Source organism: Schistocerca piceifrons, chromosome X, assembly GCF_021461385.2.
Source record: "Schistocerca piceifrons isolate TAMUIC-IGC-003096 chromosome X, iqSchPice1.1, whole genome shotgun sequence".
In the NCBI taxonomy this organism is placed as follows: domain Eukaryota; kingdom Metazoa; phylum Arthropoda; class Insecta; order Orthoptera; family Acrididae; genus Schistocerca; species Schistocerca piceifrons.
Window position 1 is genome coordinate 715,360,176 of NC_060149.1, and position 16,100 is coordinate 715,376,275.

Here is a 16,100-nt window from a genome sequence, read left to right on the forward strand (position 1 = left end):
ATGAAATGAGAATGATGAAGTGGTTGATGATGATGATGATGATGATGATGATGATGATCCCAGCACACCTGAAATATTGGATAATGTACACAAAGTAGTTATGTGGCTGGAGAGACAAAGTGAAGCAAATCATATTCAGTTGTTACAACTGATGGGAAAAAAAAGAAAAAAAAAGTGAAATGAGCCGCCAAAAATAACTAACTTCTTTAAAGTAGTAGAAGAATGAACCTGCAGTAGCTTGTAGACAGTTTTGCACATAGTTATGTACTTTGAAGTGTATTTTACATACTATAGTGAAGTACATTATTTCATTTGGAACTACTGTAGTATTATTGTTTGGTTACTGTTTGACTGAGTTTATTTGATCACTGTATTTGGCATTTTTTAATGTTTCACTTCTAATATTCTTTAAAATTAAATACTGTACAAAATACAGTACATATAACATTGCATTATTACTCTTCCAAACTTTAAATGTGTCATTTGTCATTATCCAAACTTTAAATGTACCACACACAATATACTGCAGTTACACTACAGTGTGAGGGTACAGCATATCCGCCCCCCCCCCCCCCTCCCCAGACAACCATATTATATCTACCTTTTACTGTATGTTCTTCAACATTACAGTTGCACTAACATGATACAGGCACCAGCTACTTACTAAATGAGTTCATAGTGAAACACTCAGTATCTGCGTTTATAGATGCGAAATATCACTTCTTACTCTATTTTTATAATGACGTCTACCTTCACCTGGGCCACCTTAACAGAAAATTAACTATTTAGTCATTTTAGGAAGATGAATTTTTTTTGTCTTACCAGTATTTCGATACTTCTACAACTGGAAAGCAAAATCCACATTCAAAATATCACATAAATGTTTCTTCAATTATGCATTAGCTTTCATTGCTTTTCAAAGTATTTCTTATGGGATATGCTGGCAAAAGTGCACAAGCAATAATATAAATCTCTTATACGGAATTCTGGTGTCATGGGATGACTAAAGAAAAGCATGATGTTACAGTAATATATTCTTTGGCACAACTAAATCATGTTATAAACTGGGGCTTTTGCACCTACGCATCTCAAACAGTAATTTCGAAGTATCAACTCTGAAATGAGAGAACACCATTGCCAGGTTTGTTTTCTCACAGCAGAACAAAAATATCTCTGAGTGATAGTCCCTCCCCCACCACACACACTCACCACATGTATAACTTCCTTTGTAAAATGTCATCATATACACAGAAAATATGAGTTATAGTAGGATTTCTAGCATATAAACTTTATTTTGTTTCTGTACCATAATAATACATCTAGGAGGAATGCACAGACAAAATTAACAGACAGATAAGTGCAGATAGCTATATTTCAGGTTTTTCTATGACTAAACAAAGATTACAGTGAGCTACCTACATTATATACATTTTAGGAGTAATTAATGGAATTATCTTCACAAACAAATACTTAAACAATTAAAATTTCATTCTATCATCATGTGAACACACAGGTTTGTAAATTATGAAAGTCCAGTGGAATATATATTACAGTTATACAGCTCAAATGAACATCAAATTATGAATCTTCACAAAAAGAGAAGCAGTCGAAGTGCTTATACATAGCTTAACAAAGTCCTTTTCAGAGAGCAGTGAAATGAAGTCCACACAGTATGCTACCAACTGTCAGATGATATACAACATTCAGTAACAACATTATACAGCTGATTCATTAAATGAGAAAATAGTGTGTTAACTATATTTTGATTCATAAATCATTTTGCAAAGTAACAAACAAATCTGGGATGGAAATACAAACAGAATTCATTCAACAATTAACTAACGTGCCTTGAATGTATAGTCAAATATCATTAATCCTGTGCCAAAGAAGAGAGCAAACCGCATATAGATCAAATGTTTTCAAATTCAACCCAGCCAATGAATACTAATTTCTCCTGTGGCATTATCTGCAAACTATGAAACATTAACTTTTCCTCATATCTTGACTGAATGGCATTTTTCACATTAATAAACTAAAATAAACTGATTATTAAAAACAATACCAATTTTATTTCGTCTTGTAAACTGATAATCCTAAGCAGGAATCACAGCTATTGTTAAGGTTGTAATTTCTTTTGTTCTGTGTATCTTTGGTTACTGTCTGCAGTTTGTCACATAGTTCAGGATGCTGTTTTACTGCCGTGGAGACCTTTGTCTCAAAAAATGTAATAAGTTCCACTGCACTAACACTACCCAGCATTTGAAGAGATCTTGAGCGTGTCCTGGGAAATAATTAAGAATAAACAGCAATAAGAAGCAATAAACCTACAACATTTTGCTTTGAACACAATTTTAGCAACGAAAGCTTTGAATAAAATGTGTACCCATGTAGAACATGGATTTGGCATTCACAAAGGAGGAAAGGAGAATGGTCACTGTGTGACAAAGGGCAGCTTTTGTTCATATATGTGTTATGCATTTTGCATACAAAGGGGCTATTTCACCCAGTGAGAACTAATAGAAGAAAACAGCGCTGACAACACAGGAAACGATCGAGGTCTGGATCTTGCAGCATAAAGTCATATATTAGTCTTTCATATTTAAATTTTAAGAAATTTGCAGTGAAACTTGTATGATTCTTACTTCACTGAGTGTGTTGGTCAGCTTCAATATGTGTTACATTACATCCACAAAACCAACATGAAGTGTTTAAGTGAAGCAAGGATTAAGATCTCTCAATCATCATCACATAAGTGGGCAACAGTGTGTGAAACTGCAAGTGAGCAGGAAACCTTTTGCTTGTCAAAGAAGGTTCTATCATTTTATATGAGTTCCTCAGTGCATCCACATACATCGACAGTGCAGTAATGCAGAAGGAGAGTGCTTCAAATGTGCTGACATATTTAGTTATCAATGGTAATCAAGTACTTTTGTTTATAATCAACAGTTCAATGAAAATAAAGTAATAAAACACAGAACACTTATTTTAAACACACAACTTGCACAAAAATCTCAGAATAAAACACATCTTGGTGTGTCATGCAAGGAACTAATCAAGACTCTGACAGCTTTATGCTGCATGTCCCTAACGAAAATTGTCAGCACACTCCACTCTGTCATTTCTGAACGTATTTTCAAATTGTTTTGTGGTGTAAGTGGAACAGCCCAAACAAAACTTGTTAATCAGGTATTTCATGTGATGCAAGTGGTAACGCAAAATTTGATTTCGGTTTCCTTTATAACAATTGTCGTCTGTACTACACCATTAAGTGTCCAAATTATACATTAACCTCAAATTGGTCTGGAGCTATATTCAGTTAACGAATATATGATGGAAGTCAACAAAACAGAAGAACAATAAGCTTCTGCAGCATCACAAGAATTCAGCTGCTGACACCATGGCACAGCTCAGTGGCGTAAGGGGACTGCAAACTCAGCATGGTGCAGCACAGCTGTCTTACGCAGTTGCTGCTGGAAACACAAATGATTCTCCTTGTTTTGTGATCACTACCAATAAATACCTTTATAGTTAACATTGTACAACATTAATCCAAGGTTGCTCTAGTGATACAGCAAATCTGCTATCAATCTGGACAACTCTTTGTGTATAATGATAAACTAACTCACATTTTCTGTCAAAATGGATGTTTCTGGGTGAACAAACTTAGACATAACAGAAATTAAACTGCAAATAAGGAAAATGGCACCACACAGCTCTTAGGAGGGACATACTGCAGAAAAAAGGAAAAGGTAGCTTATATTGCATGACTGTTCTCGTCTTTGGCATTTTATCAATGTAATATCATATATAAACATTTCTTGTCTTAAAATATCTTCCCAGTGAAGCAATAGATGCTACAGTATTTCATATCAATCCAATAAATCCTCTGTTTTCCATGATATGACTGTAATCTATAGTCTAAGAACACAGGATAGTTTTCATAATTTACCTTCAGCCACATTCTCTCTCTCTCTCTCTCTCTCTCTCTCTCTCTCTCTCTCTCTCTCTCTCTCTCTCCCTCCCTCTCTCTCACACACACACACACACACACGCACACACACACACACACAAAACAAAACAAACACACACACACTGTCCATACACATATGGGCATAACAAATAGGGTAAAAAATTTAAATACTATTTCAGTAAATGTCCATTAAATGCACTTAGATATCTAATAATACTTAAACATATTCCTTCCATACTTAGACTCTTGCATACTTAGACTCTTGCACTTTTCAGTTACATTTATATCTGCCATGGTATTGTTTAACTGGACATGAGAATTTTTACAACAAACATCTTCCATTTAGTACAGTAATCTATAACCAGAATCTCTATGCCTTGTAGCTTTTATTCACAAATGAATTTACAAACACCTTAAATGTATAATTAACATAATATTTGCACCACAGAAAATTTCTAGAGAATTGCCTACTCCTTTGTGACATCAAATAGTTTTACAAAATTTCTAGTTTTCAGCTATTCATTCTGTTCTGCATTACACCCTCCACTGCTTTTATATGTAATGATCTTTTGTAAAAGGTAGAAAGATGTTCTTCAGTAACAAGATATAAACTGTGAACTGATATCCAAATGGAAATATGCCACATCAATTCAAACTGCAACAAAACTGGCAGCATATTAATACAATATGAACAAGAATGTAAAGTATGAAGGTCTAAAAATACTAACAACAACAGCATGTCAAAATAGCTGTACATATGAAATACAATCCAAAGGTCCTGGCTGACTGATACACTTTTAAATACTCACTCAACTACGTGCTTTCAGAGCCAAAGTGTCCCACTTCCACAGATGCAGGTTAAGCGTTGTCTGAAGGTAAGAAAGTGGTGGCAGGTAACTGAGAAATACAGATAAAGAAGAAAAGCTCAGGAGATGTAGCAGAGGAAAGGAGTAAAATGAAAGGAACACTGATAATACAATATCAGATTGAATAACTGTGAACTTGCTGATGAGATATGAGCAGTGAGATGTAATGAAGTGGAGGAAAAGATAATTAAGAAATGAGTAGAATAAAAATATAAGTGTATATAATAAAGATTACAATATTCATGATGGTAGTGGTGATGAAAAATTAAGATATCAGAGTAACCAAATTTGGAGCACAAAAAATGAAGGTTGTGTGAAAGATTTGGAAGCAGTGACAAGTATTAACAAACATAATGACACATAATTATTATTTTAGGAAGCAAAGACAAAGCAGAAAAAGGGAAACAACAACATGGGACATCTGGGCTTAGCTGTCAGTAATCATTGCATTCTTTATTTCAGATTCGTTTTAATGCTCTAGATGGTATTGTTTCTAGTAGCCTGACTGTACTGATACAATGTTGATAAATCACTGCACAAAATTCTTCACCAGATTCCTGCTGTAAATGATGTGCATAGCCAAATCATAAGCCAGTGTCCAATTTCTACACTATTTTGTAAATCACAGTCAATTACACATTAAAAATAACAGTAAAAAGGGAAAGTGTTCTTTCAACAAATTTTGTAGTGTACTGAATGTAGAGAGAAAAAGAGAAGGGGGAGTAATCACAATCGAGCAGTGCTAATATGCTATGCCACACACTTTTTATTTCTATACTGATTTATACATAACTGTACTGAAGTATTTTGTTTTGTTTTTGTATATACATTTCCTTAATTTAAATAACATTCAGCAGTGGAGGTTTAAATAAATACACCACACTTATAAGATCCAATTGACTAAATGTTCGTTCATAACACCACAGTTGACGCAGCATATTTTGCTAGATCTGGGCTATCTGAATGTATCTGTAGAAGAACTGTCATTACGACTGATTTTGTGAACACTTTCATCCAAAATGGACACATATTGTATAAATTTAGGATTTCAAGAGCAATAAGTGCAGCAAATTAATAAATAGGTTAATTTGAAAATTTCACACTTCCCACAACAAATGAGCCAGATCAATCAGGAATTAACCATCATTTTTAGATCAGGTTTACAGCCCAGATTTTGATGAGACTGGTAATACAGGTATTTTGTATATTACAGACCAGACTTCGATGAGTCTGGTAACACAGATATTTTGTTTATTCAGAAACAATGTTTTCTGAAGTATGAGCACCCCTACTACAAATCTCTGGTTGTCTTTAATTACAAATATTTTTTCATTTGTTGTATTAATACATTCCAAACGTTTTACCAATATTCATCTTACCATCATATAAATTGCACAGAATTTTAGTTTTGTGTATCTGCTTGAAGAGCAAGAATTTGTCAACTTGTTGCCTAAGTAGTTCTGAAAGCTAAATGAAGCAATGAGTTCTGGCGAAAAGATAGCATTAACATTAGTCATAAAGAGTCACTCACACACTTCGTATCTGTGATAATTCGCATACCAGTTGCCACCTTGAAATGTCTTTGTTTACTAAGAGATTACATTTACAGCTTTTCCAAAGACCTGTCCAGCATGAATCATCTCTCATAATTACATAAAATATTACACATTTATACAATACAATACAGCTTTCTCTTTTTAACTTGCAAGCTATTCAAAGTGTTCGGTACCCACTGTCAGGACATTATTTTTTTTCACATTTGCTCTTATAATAATAATTTGTACAAAAGATTCACTAAAATGTTTGTACTATTTCACAGTTTTTTGCAGTCACAATCATGCACCAACCACAAGATTTTGCTGAACTGTTAGCTGCTCTCAGTCTATACCATTTTTATTTACTTGCTTTGCTTCTACTAACAGGTATCATCAGATAGTGAAGAAAGACCAAATAACATAAAATCTGGTGAACATCAAATAGAAATTATTTCACATATTTCGGTGGGGTTTGCTTCATTCCTTCAGAGAGGATTTTAGCTATCAAATGATAATGGGGATGAAAAATAGAAAATTACACGATTCTTAGCAGCAATGTTTGATGCCATCACTAACGTTTTTTGTTATACACACTATACTCAACAAATTTCCAAAGTCCCACACTCTACATCACTGTGTAATCCACCATATCCCAATCAATCAGCTCCAGGTTTGACATTTTTAACTTCACTGCAGTCTGTAAATAAATAAGTGCATGAGTAAATAAAAAGTAAAGTATTACATGAATTATTAACAAAATTTAGAAAAAGTCCTTTTAAATTAGTTAGTCGTGGTCAGTAGTTCCAGAGTAATCAACAAGAATGAAATTATTTCGTTCCAAAAATGAACTTTTGCTTATTAAGTGTGAAACCAAATCACAAGATAAATCAAATAGGTGTTACTGCCAAACAATGGGTACTAAATAATTTTACACTCTTCGTCAAACATTAGTTTCATTAATTGTGCAACTGAGATAATCTGATCTTCAATTCAGTTGTATTCCTCTGTAATTTACACTCTAATTTCCTTGCTCACAAAACATTTCCAACAAGCAAGCTGCCCGACATAATTATAAGCTGAGTCATCATAACTGATGGTGCAAGACTGAAGATGATAGGTAATCTTCAGGACTGTCTACTGGAAAGGAAATAAAGGAAGAAACAATGACAGACAAAATAGGAAACAAGAGTTGGGAAAAAATTACAATGATAAGGTCTTTGCTTCAAATCTCTCCATTTACTTTATTTTTGAATTTCATTCAATTGGGTGGGTGTGGTGAGATGGGAAATGGTGGGGGGGAGGGGCAGGCGGGAGTATGCCCAAATGTTTGTCAAAATGTTTTGCCTAATCAGACTAATGCTGAATGCAATGATTTGATAGTAAATTAATATGCGTCTGACCGTTACAAATGTATAAACCCAATGGAAAATGTGCACATAGATCATTTGTGAATACTGGAGACAATGCTACTATTTACATTTTTATGCTCTATTCAACCACATATTGGATATTCTGACAGTGGCAACAAGAGTGCTAGCACATCATTGCAGTTTTGCAACTGTGTAAGTACAATTGCATTATTCAAATGTGAGAAGTTTCATTCTCACAGTACAACTAAATGATCATGTATTCATTACGTATCATACTTGGTACTTTCTGGAATAGAACAATTAGGAATGAAGAAATGATTAACTAGTCAACAAAATCTAAGCTCATAGTTAAAAAGACAGATACATCATTCATATATAATACAGAAAACATAAGAACAGAAAGCCCTACAGACATTTGCCATGAAGGCAATGCTTTGCAAAATGAAAATAAAAACACGAACTTGCAACAACTAAATCAAATATATATCACTTATGTTATCAGGTAAAACGACAGTCATACCCCTTAAGAGTTACATAAATTGTACCCTGTTTAATCAAACCAACCCAAAACACCTCAACGTCTCTAGCCCACGGGTGGCATGCAAATCCAAGACATAGTAATATTTTCGCTTATGGTGCATTAAACAGTAAAAGAGGTTCAACCAGTGAGAAACTATCAACTTTAATTTAATTTCCAAAATTAATAGCCATGACAAAAAATAAGAAGGGATATGAAAACCAAGGTAAACTGTCACTCTTGGGTGCACAAGCTGAATATCACCCATGTACTGCAGCACCAGTGGCGATGAGGTCTGTGGCAGGCTCTGTCCCAGCAACCAGCCTCTCCCTCGGTAGTCACCACATCAAATGCCAAACACCAAATGCTGCAAGCTACCCACGGGGCCAGCAAAACAAACTGCCAAAAATATTGGCACTGAACTGTCACATCAACTGCAGAGGTAATACTACCCTCTCGTTGAACCATTCCATCACCTCCCAACTGTCAAAATGAAAATGCTTCTGATGTGTCCTGCTCACACTATAGCATGGTACATCACAGCACTTCTGTCATTTAACAACAGTGGTTACATAGCACAGTGAAAATATTGAAATTCTTATGAAATAGAACAATAGACAAAAGAAATTAATCACAAAAGGAAACTCTGAGATCTGTCATAGTGAGTTTAAAACAAAAATGAGGAGGGGGAGAGAGGGGGAGAGAGGGGGGGGAGAGAGAGAGAGAGAGAGAGAGAGAGAGAGAGAAACTGTTTTTCAATGTAACATTTACTCATTTCATTGCGCAATATTTATGTGCTCTCTAACTTAATGACTTCAAATTCTATTACTATTTCTTTCCACGTTATAAAGTGTGTGTGTGTGTGTGTGTTTTATTTTGACTTTGCAGATGTGTTTTCGGTTGAGAAATTTAATCAAACACTTTTCAAGCATGTGTAAGAATGTTTCAGAAAAAATAAAATGAGTTCTCATAGCTATCAAATTCTTACATGGCTCACAGTATACAACCCCTGCCCAAGCACACAACTGACAGATGGCATGTATTACACATAGGACACACACATACCCGTAATTACAATTAAATACATAAACGTGTAGTGCACACAATTTTTTGCTTCTAAAGACTGATTTATCAGCAGAAAACTATTTTCCGCTTGTTAAATTGCATAATGATAATGTTGCTTCATAGTAAGAGATGTCAGTTTAGTGCACAGAGTCTGATAACAGCAGGACAGAGGTGTATGATAGACGACAACATAATCAGTCAAGCACATTCACTAGAGATGAGAATCTGTGCGCTACTGTCAGTCCAGATCAGGAACACCATCACATTTGCCATAGCAATAATGCTGGGAACTTAACATAAATTTTAATTTACTACTGAAAGAGATGTTCCAACAATAAAAGGCACTTATAGAGACAATAGTTCACAATTTTTGCCTTTTGCGCTTCATGACATTTTATGAACAAGAAGTGTTACCAGTTACGGAACATTGGAGTATCGTGAGATGCTAGAGACAAATAAACCATGGGTGGGGAGTATAATCACATCCCCACTGACAGAAAAATTCACATCATCTCCATCCTTTAAAAAATTCTAGTAATTCATTTACCGAGTCCTTGAGGACATGATCCTGCTCGAATCCTTTACCAATGGAGTGAATGTGAATGCTGACAATTAATATGAGATTTGCCCCATTTACATGGACAACTTTTCCAATGCTTTTGCTACATACAGTACAGGCATGCACAAACACCGTGTGTGTCAATGTAAGATGCCACAAATACTAGAAGTTCAGTCTCTACCCTCACTTCTCACCTGCAGTTGTGTTCTGGTCCAAAAAACTATTTGTAAATGCATGACTTAACAAATGCCTGGAGTGTGCTCTCAGCTATTGAAGTCTGGATGCTTGGATGGCAAATGGAAAGTCTATACTGACAGGCGTAGTCCATTTTGCAGCACAGTTACAGCCATGGAAAAAAACGTCAGATAGTAAATTATGTGATACATTTGCACGAAGACTGTTATACACAGATAAAAAATAACAGACACACTGAATTTGGTACATATTATGGTACCAAATATTACAATATCTGTACCTATAATCCTAACACCCTGTGTATCAGGATGCAACCAAAGACTTTGTGGGGGAAGAGAGTTCTGAGTACATGCAGTTCCTTTCCAAAGGAATTAAAGAAAATTTATTAATCAAGAAGTAGTGGTTAGTCCAAAGATGACTTGTACAAGCCAAACTTGTGGTATTCTGATTTACTGGTGTTTACAAAAGATCAGGAAGAACTAACCAACAGCATTAGTAATATTCACTCCAACACTAACAATGAATAGCAAGATGCAGGAACAGTGATGGATGAAATTTCCACTAAAGAGTGCATTGGACAGAAGATAAATGAAAAAAAGGAGAGAGATACATTGTTGTAACATACGTAAAATTGTATTTAGTTGGTAATGCTGCACCTCCTCCAACCATATCATCTTTCGATGCTAGTTCGACATCATTACTGAAGTACACCGCATAATCACTGTAACTCCGAATAGTATCTGGCTCTACATAAGCTGGTCATATTTCCTCATAAAGGTATCTCACTTCGATATCAGTGGCACAATTAAGTTCGAAATATAGTCAAATCAGGCACCATCCATCCTTAAACAATTTTTAAAATCATCATGATCATTCTCACATAGTTTGCATAATGAAGGCATATGTCTCAGTCTCTGTTCTCACATCACCACCTTTTAACTTGTATTTCTCTCTCTTTACATTCTCTGTGTTGAAATCAACATATAATGTGACACAAGCAACCACACAAGTTTTTAACTTTCCCGAGGACACAATGTACAAAACTACACATTCACAAATATAGCACACAAGTAAAAACATCCTCTGTTAGCTTGGTGCACAAAAAAAAACATTATACCTCAGCAGGAAAGTCATGTTCCGCATCAAAACCTGTTGTTATTGGAGCGTCCACTCTTCAGCCACAGTATGGCATGCAACCTTGCAGTGATTTTTGTTTTCTGCACACATGCCACACATACACTACAGGCTTGTGTTCCCAAGTGTCAATACAGAATGCCGTACCAGAACTGACAGTATGGAGCATGCGTGTAAATGGAGCTATCAGGGTGGTTGTGAGCGTCAGTTTGCTACAAATACCCTGGTTATCCCTAAACCCATTTCATGCTGCTGCATAACATCTGACCACTAAGATAATATCACTTCCTTCCTGCAATTCCCAACTGGCACCCAGATATGAATCTGATAGAGATGTGGATTCAGTGGCAAGGAAGGCAAATGGAAGACTTAGATTTATTGGGAGGATAGTTCATCTGCATCTACATGACTACTCAGCAATTCACACTTAATTGCCTGGCAGAGGATTTATGAAACCACTTTCACACTATTCCTCTACTGTTCCACTCCAGAACAGCATGCAGGAAAACATAATTCAAATCTTCCCATGCAATCTTTGATGTTCTCTCATTTTATTATGATTATCATTTCTCCCAATGTAGGTGGCTGTCAACAACATATTTTTGCATTTGGAAGAGAAAGTAGATGATTAAGCTGCCCTTCTTTGAACTTTTTCCATGTCCTCCATGAATAGTATCCAGCAAAGAGCCCATACAGTGCAGCAATACTCCAGAAGAGGACAGACAAGTGAAGTGTAGAGTAGTGTAGGCAGTCTTGTTGGTACACCTCCTGCATCTTCAAGTGTTCTGCCACTAAAACATAGTCTGCGGTTAGCCTGCTCCACAACATTTATGTTATCTGTAATTATAGTACCTAGATATTGAGTTGAATCTACAGCTTTTAGATTGGTGTGATTTAATGTGTAACCAAAATTTAATGATTCCTTTTAGTGCTTGTATGGATGACCTCAGACTTTTCATTATTTAGTCAATTGCCCCTTTTTGCACCAAATAGATATTTTGTCTATATCATTTTGCAATTGGTGTTAATCTTCTGATGATTTTACTAAACAATAAATGAGGGAATCATCTGCAAACACACTCAGAGAGCTGGTTGTATTGCCTCCCATATTGCTTACATAGATTACGAACAGCAAGGGGCCTATAACACTTCCTTGGGAAGCTTTCCAGTCTTAAGGTACTGATGTTTTGTTGAGCGGGCAGTTGTATATGATTGATAAGTATGGAACTATTGTATCAGTACACACTGGAAGGAACCTAACTGGTACACAATCTGGATCGGAGGCCTCCCCTTTACTACGTAATTTAACTTGCTTCGCTACAAAGAGGGTATCGACTCTTAAGTTTCTCATGTTTGCAGCTGTTCTTGACTCGGATTCTGGAATATTTCATTCATCTTATTAGGTGAAGGAATTTCAGAAAACTTCATTTATCAACTCCACTTCCGTGGCGCTGTCATCAGTAATATTACTATTGCTATCACACATTGAGGATATTGATTGTCTTGCCACTGGTGCACTTCACAGACGATCAGAATATCTCTGCATTTTCTGCCAGATTTTGAGACAGTGCTTTGTTGTGGAAACTATTAAAAGCATCTCGCTCTGATGTCTGTGCTAAATTTTGAGCATCTGTAAAACATCACTGATCTTGGAGATTGTGGGTTCTTTTAAATTTAGGGTGCTTTTTTCATTGCTTCTGCAACAGTGATCTGACTTTTTAGTGTGCCATAGGGTCCAGTTCCATCTCTTGATGAACTATCTGGTATAAATCAATTGCCACTATTTCTTTGAATTTAAGCCACATCCGGTCTAGTGGAGACTGTCTCTTAGGGAGGTATTAAAAGGTTTTTTACTTGCTTTTTCAAACAGATATATTTTGCATTTATTTTTTATGGATATGGATGTTACAGTATTCGGTCTCGCTACAACAACCCTGTGGTCACTAATCGCTATATTTGCCATGATACTCCTTTTTTGTTAATGATTATTTGTTGCTAAGAGGTCAAGTATGTTCTCGCAACTGCCTCTCCATCTATTAAAGAATGACAAACGAGATGCTAAAAGGATCTGTTTTCTAGAACTGTTCCAGTGTTTGAAAACCTTATCAAGCACAAGCAGTCCTGACAGCAGATGTCACTGTAATTCAGAGCTGTATTTGTATAATTGCAGACTACTGCTCAAGGAAATTACACAGGACTTATGGGTACGACAGTATTGTTATCCCAAAAATCTTTGAGGTAATTTGGAAAACAAGTATTCAAAGTACACACAGGCAACAATTATATGATTCAATTCCATATAGTGTAGCAATGAAGAGAGTAATGTTAAAGGCGATTAGGGCACATATATAAGCAAAGACGTAGTTACATTGCTTGCCAAGAAAAGTGAAGTATCCAGAAAAGGAAGAATAAATGAAATGAAATGAAACTTCACAGGTTGAAAGGGCATGTGATGTTATTTCAGTGATTGCAAAAACAAGTGAAATTTACAAAGATTCCAGAACTTTGTTCACAAAATTTTTCTACGCTTACCTTTTACTTATTTTGCATGGTCACCTTCATAATACTCTCCTCCACAATCGATACACCACTCCCAATGTCATTTTCACTTCCAGATGCAGTCTTGGTATGCCTCTTGCTGGATCATGCAAACCACAACCTAATAATTTTCTTTTATCTCATCTATCATCGCAAATCTTTGTGCTTTCAATGGGGTTTTCAATTTTGGAAATTAAAAAAAAAGTACACAACAGGCCAGACCTGGACAGTATAGAGAATGAGGCAGCACAGTGATTTTGTTTTTTGTCCGACAGTCACACACCAACAGGGATGAGTGTGTGAGTGCATTATCATGATGCAAGAACCATGAATTCTCTCGACACATTTCAGGCCGTTTCCTTATCACATTTTCTCGCAGGTGTCGTGACATGTCCCAATAGTACCATCGATTAACAGTTTATCCCTGCAGCACGAATTCACGATGAACTAATCCTACAAAATCAACGAAAACTATCGGCATGAAAACATTTGACCTGACCTGAACTTTTTTTGTTTTAGAGAACCTTTCCTGACCCATTGTGAAGATTGAACCTTGGTGTCAACATTATAACTGTAGACCCATATCTCATCACCAGTTTCGATTCTCTTAAGGAACATCTCATTCTCATTTGCCTGATTTAAAAGTGCTTCACAGACTGCAAGATGAAGGTCTTTCTGGTCTTGACTCATGAGGCATGGGACAAACTTGACAGCAACACAATGCATTCCAAGATGCTGTGCCAGGATTTCATTACATGATACAACTGAAATGTTACATTCTTCTGCAATCTCCTGGACAGTCAGTCTTCAATTGGCATATGCAATTTCGTTGACTTTTCTGATATGAGCATAATCGGTAGCTGTCGAAGGGCATCCTGAACAAGGGTCATGTTTAACTTCCGTCTGGCCATTTTTAAATCATGTGAGCCATTCCTAACGCTGTCTCTCTAAAGGGTTTCTTGAGTTTCATACAAAATTTAATGCAGACGCGTTGCTCTTCTAACTGTCATCTCAAAATTTACAAACTGTGCAACACAACATTCTACTCAATGCAGCAATGAAGAATAACTAGCAGACATGCAAGAATGAAACTTATAGCAGTTACATATTAAACACAGCTGTGTGCAGGGATGACAACTGCATTTCACTCCAACTCACCACTGGTGTGAAATTACGAATGTTCTGGAATTTTAAAACAAAGATGATGTGACTTACCATACGAAAGCGCTAGCAGGTCGATAGAAACATAAACAGACACATACATACACACAAAATTCAAGCTTTCGCAACAAACTGTTGCCTCATCAGGAAAGAGGGAAGGAGAGGGAAAGACGAAAGGAAGTGGGTTTTAAGGGAGAGGGTAAGGAGTCATTCCAATCCCGGGAGCGGAAAGACTTACCTTAGGGGGAAAAAAGGACGGGTATACACTCGCGCACACTCACACATATCCATCCACATATATACAGACATATTGGTCTTTAAATATGTCTGCTTGTGTCTGTATATGTGTGGATGGATATGTGTGTGTGTGCAAGTGTATACCCGTCCTTTTTTCCCCCTAAGGTAAGTCTTTCCGCTCCCGGGATTGGAATGACTCCTTACCCTCTCCCTTAAAACCCACTTCCTTTCGTCTTTCCCTCTCCTTCCCTCTTTCCTGATGAGGCAACAGTTTGTTGCCAAAGCTTGAATTTTGTGTGTATGTATGTGTCTGTTTGTGTTTCTATCGACCTGCCAGTGCTTTCGTATGGTAAGTCACATCATCTTTGTTTTTAAATATATAAAACACAATTCAAATAATCTATGGAATATGTAACTAACTGACATACAAGGTAGTCACACACCTATTCTACCAGGGACAGGTATGGGGCCTTGCTGCCCATGAGAATAACTCAACTTCATTCAGACAGCTCACAGAGACATGTGGCACACATGGATGAACACTGACCCACTGAAAAATGGAGGCACAACACTGTTGCCCAAGGGGTAACACATTAAGATGCTAGATGCCCATTATGTACCACTAGGCTGTCAAAGTTCCCTGTTAGCAGTGACCTGAAGTCATACCTGATGACTATCCCGAACCACGATGCCAGGAGTAACACTGATGTACCTCTCCAAAAGATTGGAAGAATGGGACCTCTCCACAGGTCACCACCATCCTCACTGACACTGGCTATCCGGAGTAGGGCAGAACCCCAATACATTCCTGGACACGACATGGCACCATTCGTCAGCAGTCCATGCTTCCTGGTCACGGTACCACTCCATAATTCAGCTGATAGTGTTGTGGTTTTAACGGTAGCCTATGCGTTGGACAGTAATTCCCTAGTCCAGCTGCTGCTAGCTGCTGA

The 16,100-nt window shown here is 36.5% G+C and overlaps 1 protein-coding gene across 1 annotated transcript in view; it reads right to left on the reverse strand.

The window, feature by feature from the left end:
• Positions 1–1,354: 1,354 nt before the first annotated feature.
• Positions 1,355–16,100, reverse strand: part of LOC124722666 — a 509,646-nt gene continuing 494,900 nt past the window's right edge. Inside the window, exon 23 of the mRNA XM_047247811.1 lies at positions 1,355–7,068. The gene's annotated coding sequence lies outside the window, so the exon portion shown is untranslated. The remainder of the gene's footprint in view (positions 7,069–16,100) is intronic.